Source organism: Macrosteles quadrilineatus, unplaced genomic scaffold, assembly GCF_028750875.1.
Source record: "Macrosteles quadrilineatus isolate MER2022 unplaced genomic scaffold, UCM_ALF_1.0 Scaffold_1__1_contigs__length_201487025, whole genome shotgun sequence".
Lineage (NCBI taxonomy): Eukaryota > Metazoa > Arthropoda > Insecta > Hemiptera > Cicadellidae > Macrosteles > Macrosteles quadrilineatus.
In genome coordinates this window covers 179,633,584-179,645,974 of record NW_026542594.1, presented here as the reverse complement: position 1 = coordinate 179,645,974, position 12,391 = coordinate 179,633,584, and positions in this window count along the sequence as shown.

Below are 12,391 nucleotides of genomic sequence, written 5' to 3'. Positions count from 1 at the left end.
TTTAACTTCATAAGTATTCGCATGGCTCAATCACGTCCCGGTTGAAGTTCGTTCGCTACGCTCACTCACCTTTAGGTTGGAGCTCGTTCGCTACGCTAACTCGCCTCCAGGTTGATGTTCGTTCGCTACGCTCACTCACCTTTTGATTGCAAATTAGCTGTTGTCATAAATTTTAAAAGTCATCCCTTTTATTGTTTATAATACTTTGATAAAGGTTTTTATGTTTTAATATTTAACATTGGAGAATTTAAACGTTGTTAAGTGCACAGGTGTGCTGCGATTGGGGTTTAATACATTTGGACTTATTCAAAAGTAAAATAGTTTTCTGTGCTGCACTCTGTAGAAACACTGTGGCACTATTTCAAATCATGACTAATGCTAATACAGAATCTATATACTAGGAGTACGCTCCGAAGTCGCGTATGAGAATGAACGAAGACAATTCCATGTAGGTGCCCCTTAACCCTGCCTCTGCGGCCCGCCGCAAGTTCGTGCGGCGACAGTGGCAGTGATGACCAGCGTTGCCAACACAATTTGCTCATTTTACCCGCAAAAACCGGTGGTAATCCCCGGAATTAGCCGGAATCAAGTCTTGATTACCCACCAAATCCCCTGAATTCAAATTTTAAAGATTTCGGCAAACTTTTTGGTAAAAACCTCATTGTAACCACGTTGTTACGGTGCATTGAGAGAATTATTAATATTTATACCATTCTTTCTTATATTCAGCAAACCGTTCATCATTCATTTCAAGTTTTTTTAAGGCTACCTTTTTTAACTGAAGTCAAATGAAATGTAATGAAATATCTATTTATGTAGGTAACTATTTATGCAAATATTTTTATCTTTCTGAAATAGAGGTACCGGAACTCCGTTCCACTGCATTCCCCCCAAATCGAGCACTGAATAACAGTAAGACTCTATCCCCTATATCAACCATAAAAGTTAAAAAAAACATAACATTTACAAGATTTTAAACCTTATGTGATGGCCCCTGGCCCTATCATAAATTGAAGAAATAATGTTAATTATAAAAGCTAGAGCAAGTAATGCAAGAGTACCCTAGGTCTATCGCGAATGGCAATTTGAGTACTGTGGTTAATTCGGAATTCTTATGAATAATATTCAATAGTTTGATGCCATAAAATGGTGTTAGTAACCCTTATGGGAAAGTGGACTGGTCCCAGATCTGGATTCTATATCTGGCCAGATCTGGGATGACATATCTGGACATATTCCAGATCTGGCACCCATATCTAACCAGATATGGAATTAGTTCAGATCTGGCATCACAGATCTGATCGTATCTGGCATCCAGATCTGACCAGATATGGAATATGAAATTGGTAAAATTTGTGTTTTAAGAGACAAACTAACATTTTTTATGTTATCCACACTTTATTCTCTTAAAATCCAAGCCTAAAAAAGATAGTAACCATTGACAGAGAAAATGAAAAAACTTTAACTAAATTAACGCATGAGTAAAAAAATTTGTTTTCATTTGTTTGGTTTGTAGAGTGTTGTTTATTGTAGGCCTTTCACAATCAATGTTGTTTTTGTGTCATATGGTTGCCAACCATTTGTTTTAGCATAAGTAAAGGACCATTAAAAAAAGTATTAAAGTACTTAAGTTAGCCTACGATAACATTGTGTGTAGGCCTAATTTATCTATGGCTTACTTTTTTTATTATTAATTAACTGGTGAACCCCTCTTGACATTTTCTTTAAAATATTCAAATTTTTCACTTCATTGATAGACAGGCCTATGAGATCAATAAATGATTAAATCTGTAGGAACTGTTGTAGTCAGTCGAATTTCGTTTGGTAAAAGTTCTACCGAGCAAGACAATTTTTTGGGAAATGTTATCTTACAATTACGAGACCTATATAGATTCTCGTATTCGTAATGGCTTTCGTTACAATACGTGATTAGATATGGCCGTGGTGTAGTGGCGAAGTGATCGGAGTTCAATGCTAGAGTCCCTGGTTCAAATCCCGGTCGGGCAAGTTCAAAACTTTTACTAACAGTTTTTTCACTTTTTAATTTTTATTGAATTTTTAATGCATAGTTCATTAGGTTTTAATGTTAAAACATCTTATATTCTTTTTTATTTTATAAAAATTATTTTCTTTATAAGTAATCTGGAACTCCTTCTTAAGGGAAGATGCAAAACAATGTTACTATTTAAAATGCATAACAATGTTATTATTTAAGTATTTTAACCTGTAGGACCATGTTACCAGAAGAATAGAAGCCTGTATATAGAAACAAATCAAGTACTGTAGGCCTACCTATGGAAATTGAATTTAAGGTAAAAATAACAAGATAAATATTTCAATTTGTTTTATTTGCAAGCATTTTTTATATTGTTATTTCGTTGTGTTTCAACCACTATTTCAATTGTGCAAAGACAGTCTGGAGGTAGCATAAATTAATGAGCCGGTTCGTTATAACCTAAACTTTACCTTCCTAATCGAACCTAACTTCAAAACACTTAATACAGTCACAAATTCACATAAAACCCAACCTACCTTCCCCACATGCCTAACTAAGAGCTGATTATTTAGTTTCAAAACAATTTGATTTAATTCCGCATTGAGTCAAGTATAAACAGCTGTTTGCTTTGTTCACACAGTCCTCAGCCCTCATTCGGACCCGTCCAGACCACGCCATATTACCATCCGAACCGCGAAATGAACCTTAGATTCGTAATTTTAGCCTTCGTTTTACATCCACTTAGGAATCTTTCCGACAAAAACGGATTGCATTTTTGGAATCAGCGTGAAAAATACTGTAAGGAAACATCTAAAAATTACATCATTTCTCAATGTAGACATACTAAATAATTGCCAAATATTTTATCGGATGAGTAAGTTAAATACATTTAATCTTAACAATGCATATCAATATTTATCCGATTCAATTTTTCGTTTTAAAAAAATTATTTTTTCCAATGTATGTCGCTAAACATCAAATTGATTTATGGTTGGTACGGTTTTTGTTCATACCTATTTAAGAAATTAGGCTAAACTACTGTCTAGGACTAACTTACAATTTGACCAATAATAAATAATAAGTTAGGCCTATTAAAAAGAAAGGGTACAATTTCATATCTTTGGCACAAACAACCGAATGAGTAATATTAATTATTCGATTGTTTAATTCGATGTATATACCGATAGATATTACTCATTCGGTTGTTTGTGCCAACAGATATGGAAGTGTACCCAAAGGAAACAAAACAAATAGGCCTAGGCCTACCTAATAACAAAACAACCAAGGATAAAACAATAAAATGCTTCTTTAATGTTTGGTTACCTCGGTAGGTGTACCTATGGCTCTGGGAAGTGGGATTTTTTTAACGTTATTTTTTTATTTATAACTTATCATTGCCTATGGTAAATGTATGATGAACTTAAATTCAATAGGCCTAGGCATACGATATTATGTTAAGTTAAAATCAAACCGATAAGTAGTTATTCATCTGATAAAATAATTAAGTTATTGTTGGTTCTCTGCGGAACTGTAACTTACCCAGTAGGTAACATAGGTAAGGAAAATAGCCTACATTTTTATAAACTCATGAAAAAGATCAAAGTTAACTTACCGTAGCCTAACTTATGTATTTAAAAATTTATCTCTTTAACAAATCATACACAAAAGATTCATGTTGATTTTTAGAAATGTTACCTTTGTTATTAGGCCTATTATAAACTAAAAAGTAGGCTACACAGTGTAGTCTCCTTAAAAAAAGATCTTAGGCATAAATTGTTCAATATTGAAATAGGCCTTGGCCTACATGATAAATAGGTACGGTAAGTTGTATCGCCTAAAAGTGAACCGATTACGATAAGTTATCGCATATAGGGTATATTAAGTTAAACAAAATATTTCATCTGATAAATTATCGTAGGCTAGGTTCTCTGCGAAACTGTTCCCCTGAAGATGGGTAACTTAGGTAATCTAAGTAGGCCTACTATAAGGACACAGATATATAGTAGCTAAAAGAAAGTTATAGGATACATTACTTTTTTAGGTCTATTTAGGTAAGTTAGGGTTATATTAAGGCCTACCTTTCTTAGTTTAAACTTTCTACCGTAGGCCTACATTCTTTGACGGTGAAAAACACATTAAACACAGATTGTTGTATGAACAAATAAACATAGTACTGTGACATCATTAGACACAGATTTTTAACAAAACACTTGACAGGCCATACCTAGGCTAGGCAACACGGCCGTCTAGGCAATTAATGTAACAGACACACTTTACACAAAACAACGTTACATGACACAGCACTTCCTCGCTTCACCGCCTTCCTTCAAAAGTTTATACTGTTTAGGCTATATGCTATATTTTGAAGTTAAGATTATCTACCTCAGCATTCTGATTGTCTGTCTCACCATTCTTCCACTGCCTTGGTACAATCGATGAAGACCTGTGAGCCCAATTTCATGTCTGCTCGTACCGTACGTCTTGATCTTCACTTCTTGGTTATCTGCGTAGTCCTTTTGTTATGGGCCCTTAGCAGCATTATTTTATGTGGGCTAAGTTAGCTCTTTGAAGCAGTAGGTTCCCACTTATTGACCTACAGTATTTAGTGTTCAATACTTGATGAAGGGTCCATAAGCTCAGTTTACACATAGTCGACTGAGAGTTCAATATTAAACCATTGACTATATAGTCAATGATTAAACTCACTAAAATTTGTCACTTATTCAGACCAAAGTCGGGAAAGCTCCTTCCTATTGCCTATTCTTGTGTCCATTGGCTGAGTTGCATCCACTCTTCATCAGAACTGAGTCTACTTGTTTTAGGTTAACCTTAACTTAATGAATGAGGTTTGAGTTGAATCTAAAATGCAGTTTGATTGCATTACTTACCTACGTAATTTAAATGGATAGGATTTTATTAACAACTTTTGAAACCTACTTAGGTTGCCGTCTTATTATCAATTAGCAGAACGCACTAAACCTTGAGGAGTATGTTCTAAGACTAAACTTAACTTAAGGCAGCATTTCTGATTCTGTCAGTTAGCGAGTGAACTGCAGACGACCGATGAAAAAAAAGATATATTAAATGAAAAAAACTTATTTGATAAAAAAAGTCTTAGTACTTATGTTATATCACTATACATTAATATGAAAGTACAGTAACTTATCTAAATATTTTGGGGCAACATTTGAATGACTGACTGAATAGATAAAGCCACCGACGCGAGAACTGAAATTTAATTTAGAACAACCAGAACGAAAATAACTAAAACCATTGATTATTAGATAGTGAAATCTTATCTAATATTAATTAGTCAAAGATAACACTTACTTAACTTTTAGCAAGTTAGGAAACAAAGTTAGTAGACTTTCACCCACGGCATCGTTTACCGTCGCGTCGTACTTATTATATAGCATTGCCTACTGAAGAAACGTAGCTTGTAGAATAAACATGTAAATATTTATTTTTCAATCAATTGCGATACATTTTAGTAGATAATTTGTTAACTCCTGCCAGTATTTTCGTAAATACATTATTATCCTAGAAATTGTAGAGTTATAATGTGAATACGGTTTGACTGTTACTCTATGGATAAAAGAGTAGTCGTTCTCTTTGTCTCAAGTAAACGACAAAATTGTAGGTCGTAAAATGTAAACAAATAAAAAGAAGAAGAAGGTAGCTCATAATGTTAATCTTATGGGACAAAATTAAAAATGTTTTTTTAAGATTTTATAATAATTACGGAACAAATATTTTTCAACAACTAATGGTCGCAAGATAAAGTGGTATAGAATCTTTGTGCAACACATCAAGTTTATAACTTTAGGCATTCTCGAGATTTCGATCAACATAAAGATGCATTTCACCCCAGTATGAGAATTCACTTCGTTCATTCAATTAATTTGAAACTGTTTTTCTTTGTCATAGCTATTTTGAGAGAACGGCTGGGTGTAGAAACTCGGTAGAGGTGTCTAAAGAAAGGTCTTGGTCTGTAGATGAGCCATCAAAAGAGAAACATGGTGAATTCCCTTGGGGCTCTGCCCCAGTGGCCTTTCAATTCCCATCCCATGTCATTCTTATGGAGGAAAACGGGGTCTTTGTCACAGCTAATTTGAGAGAACGGCTGGGCGTAGAAACTTGGTAGGGGTCTCTTAAGAAAGGTCTTGGTCTGTAGATGAGCCATCAAAAGAGGAACGAGGTAAATTCCCTTGGGGCTCTGCCCCAGAAGCCTTTAAAGTTGCCTCTTCAGATTTGTTTACATTACGACCATATGCATAATTCTACACTACTTTTAATGAACAGCTGTTAATATTTAAATTGTGATTTATTGAATTTGTCAAAATGAAGTACAGTATTTGCAATGGGTTTTTCTGATTTCAAATGGGATTTTCTTCTGCACCGTGTCATGTTTTGCAATATAATGTTCTATTACAAAATCAGTGGAAAATCCTAATATCACAGTAACTCTTAAAATTATTTCTTTTGGAGTTAACTTATATCTATTGTATGGGTTGGTTTCTGCCTTTTTTACCACTTCTTGGAGATTGTACGTAGGTGATATTCGTTGGCATATTGCATCTGTAGACGAAACTTGGGTTGGTGTAATTATTACAATGGAAAAGAGCGAGAAATCCTAGACAATTTTATATAGGCTAAAAATAAAACTAAATTAACACTGTTCTACATTTCTTGAGCAATCATTGAATTAATCAATTTGCAAACAATGGAAATAGAAAAAGTCATAGAACACAACCAAGTAGAAGAAATAGAAATATTTTTTTTCATTTATAATCGTTGTCATACACAACCTAATGCGGCTATGAGAGAAAAAAATTTGTAGAAAACACAAAAAAAAACAAGATAAGCTTTTTGAAAAAAGATAAAATATTTACAAAAGATTTTGATTATATCTAACTGTTGTGTAGATCGTGAGTATTTCCATAATCTTCGTGAGTCGCCTGTAATGCTTCGCAATTGCTCGAATTCGAGCAACAGGTACACTAGTGTTGTAATTATTCAAACCTACAAAACAGTTGGTAAAAGTAAACATCTGCTTTTAAATTATATTTATTTGTAAACATTGTAGATCAAAAAGTCTGACATTGGCCCACTTAAAACCCTCTGGGGCAGAGCCCTTTTGATAGATCTGCACCAAACTTCACTCGAACCATCCTTGAAAGATGCTTAATAATGCCTGAAAGTTTCATTACAATCTGTCGAGCGGTTTCGGAGTCCATAACGTATATACACACACACACACACACACATACATAGTTCCTCTTTTATAGATATAGATTTTATGACAACAGCTAATTTGCAACCAAAAGGTGAGTAAGCGTAGCGAACGAACTTCAACCAGGACGTGATTGAGCCATGCGAACGAGCTCATCTTGAAAATTAACGATCATTTGACATAAAACCACATTAGGACAGGACGACGTCTGTCGGGCCAGCTAGTAATAAATACAAATGTAGAGGTGGTCATGATGTCACAACGAAAGTGGGGAATTATTATGAAGTTACCGTGAACGTGGATGATGATCATGACGTTCCGTGAACGTTCAAGTTGATCATGATGAAGTACCGCGATCACGGATTTCAGTCAGGGCAAGGCCCAGTGGCGGCGATAGCGGGCCCGCAGGGCCCGCGAGCTAGGGGGGGCCGTGATCCTTGACCGAGATTTTCGGTAAATTTTACCGGCACACAGGCCCGCGATAGTGTGACAGGCTCAGCCACACGGGTTCCCTATCATAACAATATTTATATGAGAATTAAAATAGGCTACGTTTTTTTATGATGAAAATTTGTTCAAACCTATAGTTCAAGTAGTTTACAACAACTAAATTAACACTATTACTTGACCGATCGATATAAATTATCTACCAACCTAAGTAAAAGAATTGTCATCAGTTATGTGGGTTGCATTAACTGTCCTCGTGGATTGTGTGAAGGCGCAGTCAAAATTGGTTGCATAATAATAGGGCCGTTTTAGCGAATTTCCCTATAGGGAAGTAGCCATTACCGTAGGTCTCATGGTAAGACTTAGGCCAGGGACCGATTTACTTTTTCATTTTAATGTCCCCAGAGGCCAAAAACACCATTCGTTCAAATTTTTATATATGTATATATATATATATATATATATATATTTAAAGATTTATACAATTGTTTAGATAAAGGGCTACTATTATAAATAATGAAGAAAGCATATTAACTCAGTACCCTGAAATTATTTTTATTTTTAAAACTCTATATGTTTCGACCTTTAGGCCATTTACAAGAGTAACATTTAACCTCACTTCAAACACAAACAAATTAATTAACAAATAAACATCATGTGATGATCTTTACATATGATTTTTCTTTTTTCTTAAAATGTATAGTAAAATAATCTTTGGTCATGGAATTTTGTCATATATATATATATATAAAAATGTTAATATGGTTGTTTAATTTATCCTCCTCTTGATGTTTGTGTTAAATATTCTTTAATTTTAAAATTTTTTCATATATAGGATTTTGTTTCTTAACTTGCATTGTATTGATTATATTTGTTGGATCATTCTTGTAGCTGCAGTATATATGATATTCTTCTTTTGTATCAAATTTATTTCCTTTTGATCCATAGTCCAAAACTATCATATCTGTTTCTATTTTAGTGAATTTATGATTCTCATTAAGCATGTGTTCTGCTACATTACTTTTCATACTAGTCACATTCTTTGATTTAAAAGCTTGTACATGTTCTTTATATCTACAATTGATCGACCTTCCTGTCTGTCCAATGTAATACTTTTCACAATCTGAACATTTAATTTTATAAATACCGGAGTTTTCATATTTTGATGTTACAACTTGGTTGTTATCTTTTTTGGCTCTTTTATTAATTACTTCTAATGCGTTGTTTTTGGTTCGGTAACTTACATTTAATTTAGAATTTTTGAATGTTTTCCTGATTGCTCTATTGAATTTACTATTATATGGAACACAAATAAAATCATTCTTTTGTTTTTCTGTTACAATTTTGTTCTTCTTTTTCATTTGTTTTTTCTTAATCATGTTTTCTATCATTCTAGGGTTGTATCCATTTTTAAATGCCAAGTATTTAATTATATTCTTTTCTTTTATGAAATTAGATTTGTTCATCGGGATATTGATCAACCTATTTGTTAATGCATGTAATGTAGACATCTTTTGTTCCCACGGGTGGTTTGAGTCTGCTGGTATTATACAGTCACTTGTAGTTGGTTTTCTATAAATTTCAAAGTTATGAGATCTATTTTCCTTTGAAATCGTCACGTCTAGGAAATTTATTTTGTTCTCTTGTATCTCTTGAGAGAATTGTATTGTGTTTGATAAGGAGTTGATATAGTTTAAAAGTCTTTTTGATTCTTCTTCCGTACCTTCAAATAGACATATTATGTCATCGACATATCTGAACCAATATTTTATTTTATAAATAAAATATTTATAAAATAAATATTTTATAAATATTTATAAATATTTTATAAATATTTTTTATAATTTTAAAAAAAATATTATAAACATGTAATATTATAAATATTATAATATTTAAATATTATTTATAATATTTAAATATTTATAAATATTATACATATTTATATATTTATAATATATAAATATATAATATTTATATATTATAAATATTATAATATAATATAATATTATATTATAATTATGGTCGAAACATGTAGAGTTTTAAAAATAAAAATAATTTCAGGGTACTGAGTTAATATGCTTTCTTCATTATATATAGATTTATATATATATATATATATATATTAAATATTTAAGTAAATAAGTACAACTGAGCACCCAGTATATTATATTTTATAAAAAGAAGTGACATGTTTCGGACATTAGTCCATTTTCAAACTTCAAAATACATTATACACTTAACTGTTGTTTATAATATAAACAACTCATAACTTCAAAATACATTATACACTTAACTGTTGTTTATAATATAAACAACAGTTAAGTGTATAATGTATTTTGAATTTTGAAAATGGACTAATGTCCGAAACATGTCACTTCTTTTTATAAAATATAATATACTGGGTGCTCAGTTGTACTTATTTACTTAAATATTTAATATATCAGCAGCCCTTACGTGAACACATAAATTAATACATATATATATGTGTCCGTGAACACGATAACTTGAGCAATTTTTATCCGATTTTGATGAAATTTGGTTTGAAGGTGTAAGGCGGGATAAACTTGAATGAGTTCGCGATCCAGCATGATCGGACCATGGGAACAGGGTTTTATGGGGGGTTTATGGGGGGTTTTATGGGGTAAAAATTGGTTTTTCTCACTTCTTACCCTCAAAACACAAAATTTCCCAATTTTTCTCTAAACCTTCTTAAAGAGCTTAAAAAAAACAAACAATTCAGTATATCAAAGTGTTTTTGTACGGTTATTGGTTACGGAGAAAACTAAAAAAATGGTAAATTTAAAATTCCCATGTTATTCTTATGGAGAATATTGTAAAATGTTGTAGTTTGCTTGTTAATGGATATATTTGGATCAAACTTGGAAAATTTATTTATTTTATAGTAAGCTATCAATATTTTACTAAAAACACACTACTTTATTAGTTTCCTTGTAGCAGCAAACATAGGTACTCGTTAAACCTAATGTTATTTAAATACAATTGAAAATCAATTCGGCCAAATGGAAATTCGCTTAGACGGCAGGTTTGCTGCGGCGGGGGTATTTATAACCAATGTGGCCTCTGTCATCGTCACCCGCGGGGAAATGTTCTCGTTGATATCCGCGATCGTGGCAAAAGCGTAGGCCTAATCTTTCAATTTCGTGAGCGTGATCCTCACGGATATAAAAGCTTTTACTTTTAATTGTGCATTATTGTATTGAATACGGAGAAAATCGGCTCGAGCTTGATTTTATGACTTTGTGCTTGGCTCGATAATCGACATTATAGGCCTATATTATAAAAATCTACCGTTTCCAAAGCAACCCGATCTTGAACGCACTAAACATGTTACTAAGGGCCTCAGGTCAAATCAGATCGGTTCAAAATCGGGTTGTTTTGGAAACGGTTGATATTTATAATACAGGCCTATAATGTCGATTTTTGAGCCGAGCAGGAGCCTGGACTACAAGCTTGAGAGATCAAGCACAAAGTCAGAAAATCAAGCTCTAGCCGATTTTCTCAGCATTCAATACAATAATGCACAATTAAAAGTAAAATCTTTTATATCCGTGAGAGGATCACGCTCACGAAATTGAAAGATTAGGCCTACGCTTTTGCCGCGATCGCGAATATCGACGAGAACATTTCCCCGCGGGTGACGATGACGATGTCTCCGCGGTCGCAGATGTTCAATACCGCGGTTGCGGAAGACGATAACGACGTTTCTTTTTTAGCGAGAGATATATCTAGGATTTAGCCGCGATTACGGAAAAATGATTTACACCGTCACCACCGACGGGTCGCGGGGACATATTAGGCCGTGATATTAGATTGGGCCGTGAACGCGGGAGACGATGATGCTGCTATCTATAATGATGTCATAGGTTTGGTTGCATTTGAAATCCCGGTAAACTATGATAATGTTTCTTCCATGACTTATGACTACGGGAAGTATTAACGATTTTGCCGCGATCGTGGAAGACGATAATGACGCCTCGGGAGATGCCTTGTCAAGTTTATTGCAAAATTGCAAGTTTAGGTGGTACATGGGAAAATGTGGTTAAAGATCATTGGGAGAGGGGGGCCCGGCGAAAAAACTTGCGAGGGGGCCCGCGGGTTCTTATCGCCGCCACTGGCAAGGCCACGAAAACCTTGAACAGAACCAGTACAAATAATGACGTAGCTGGCCCGAAAATAAACATTATTTAACATTGCTAAAAGTAATTGTCGAAATCATATAATAATGCTATTAGTATAGGATTCGGGGCAACGTGATTTGTTTATGATCCATACAAGTTCTGTTTGAGTATTTGTTGTCAGAGGACGCCGTTTATGATAGATGCACCATACAGCAAATTCCCCATAGAAAGGACTGCATGTCATGTCTAAGGTGTAGTCACGAACATTAAAAGGAACATGTTTGAAACATCACTAATTAAATATATATAAAATACACACTGTACTGTGTCTAGTCTATTGGGAGTATGTTTTATCTATGCTATTATCCATGGGCTTAACCATCTGACGTAATTATAAATGATTAAAACTTATGAAACATCTATATTTTTTAACTTGTGTTTTGTATCGAGCGATTCAGTACCACAGGTAGCCAAACATACTCCCTTAGTCATACTTATGTGTTTGTTAGTCTATGCCTATGCTTTACCTCTTAAGAGACAATTTTTATCACTTTCCTGTTCAATTTGATGGATAAG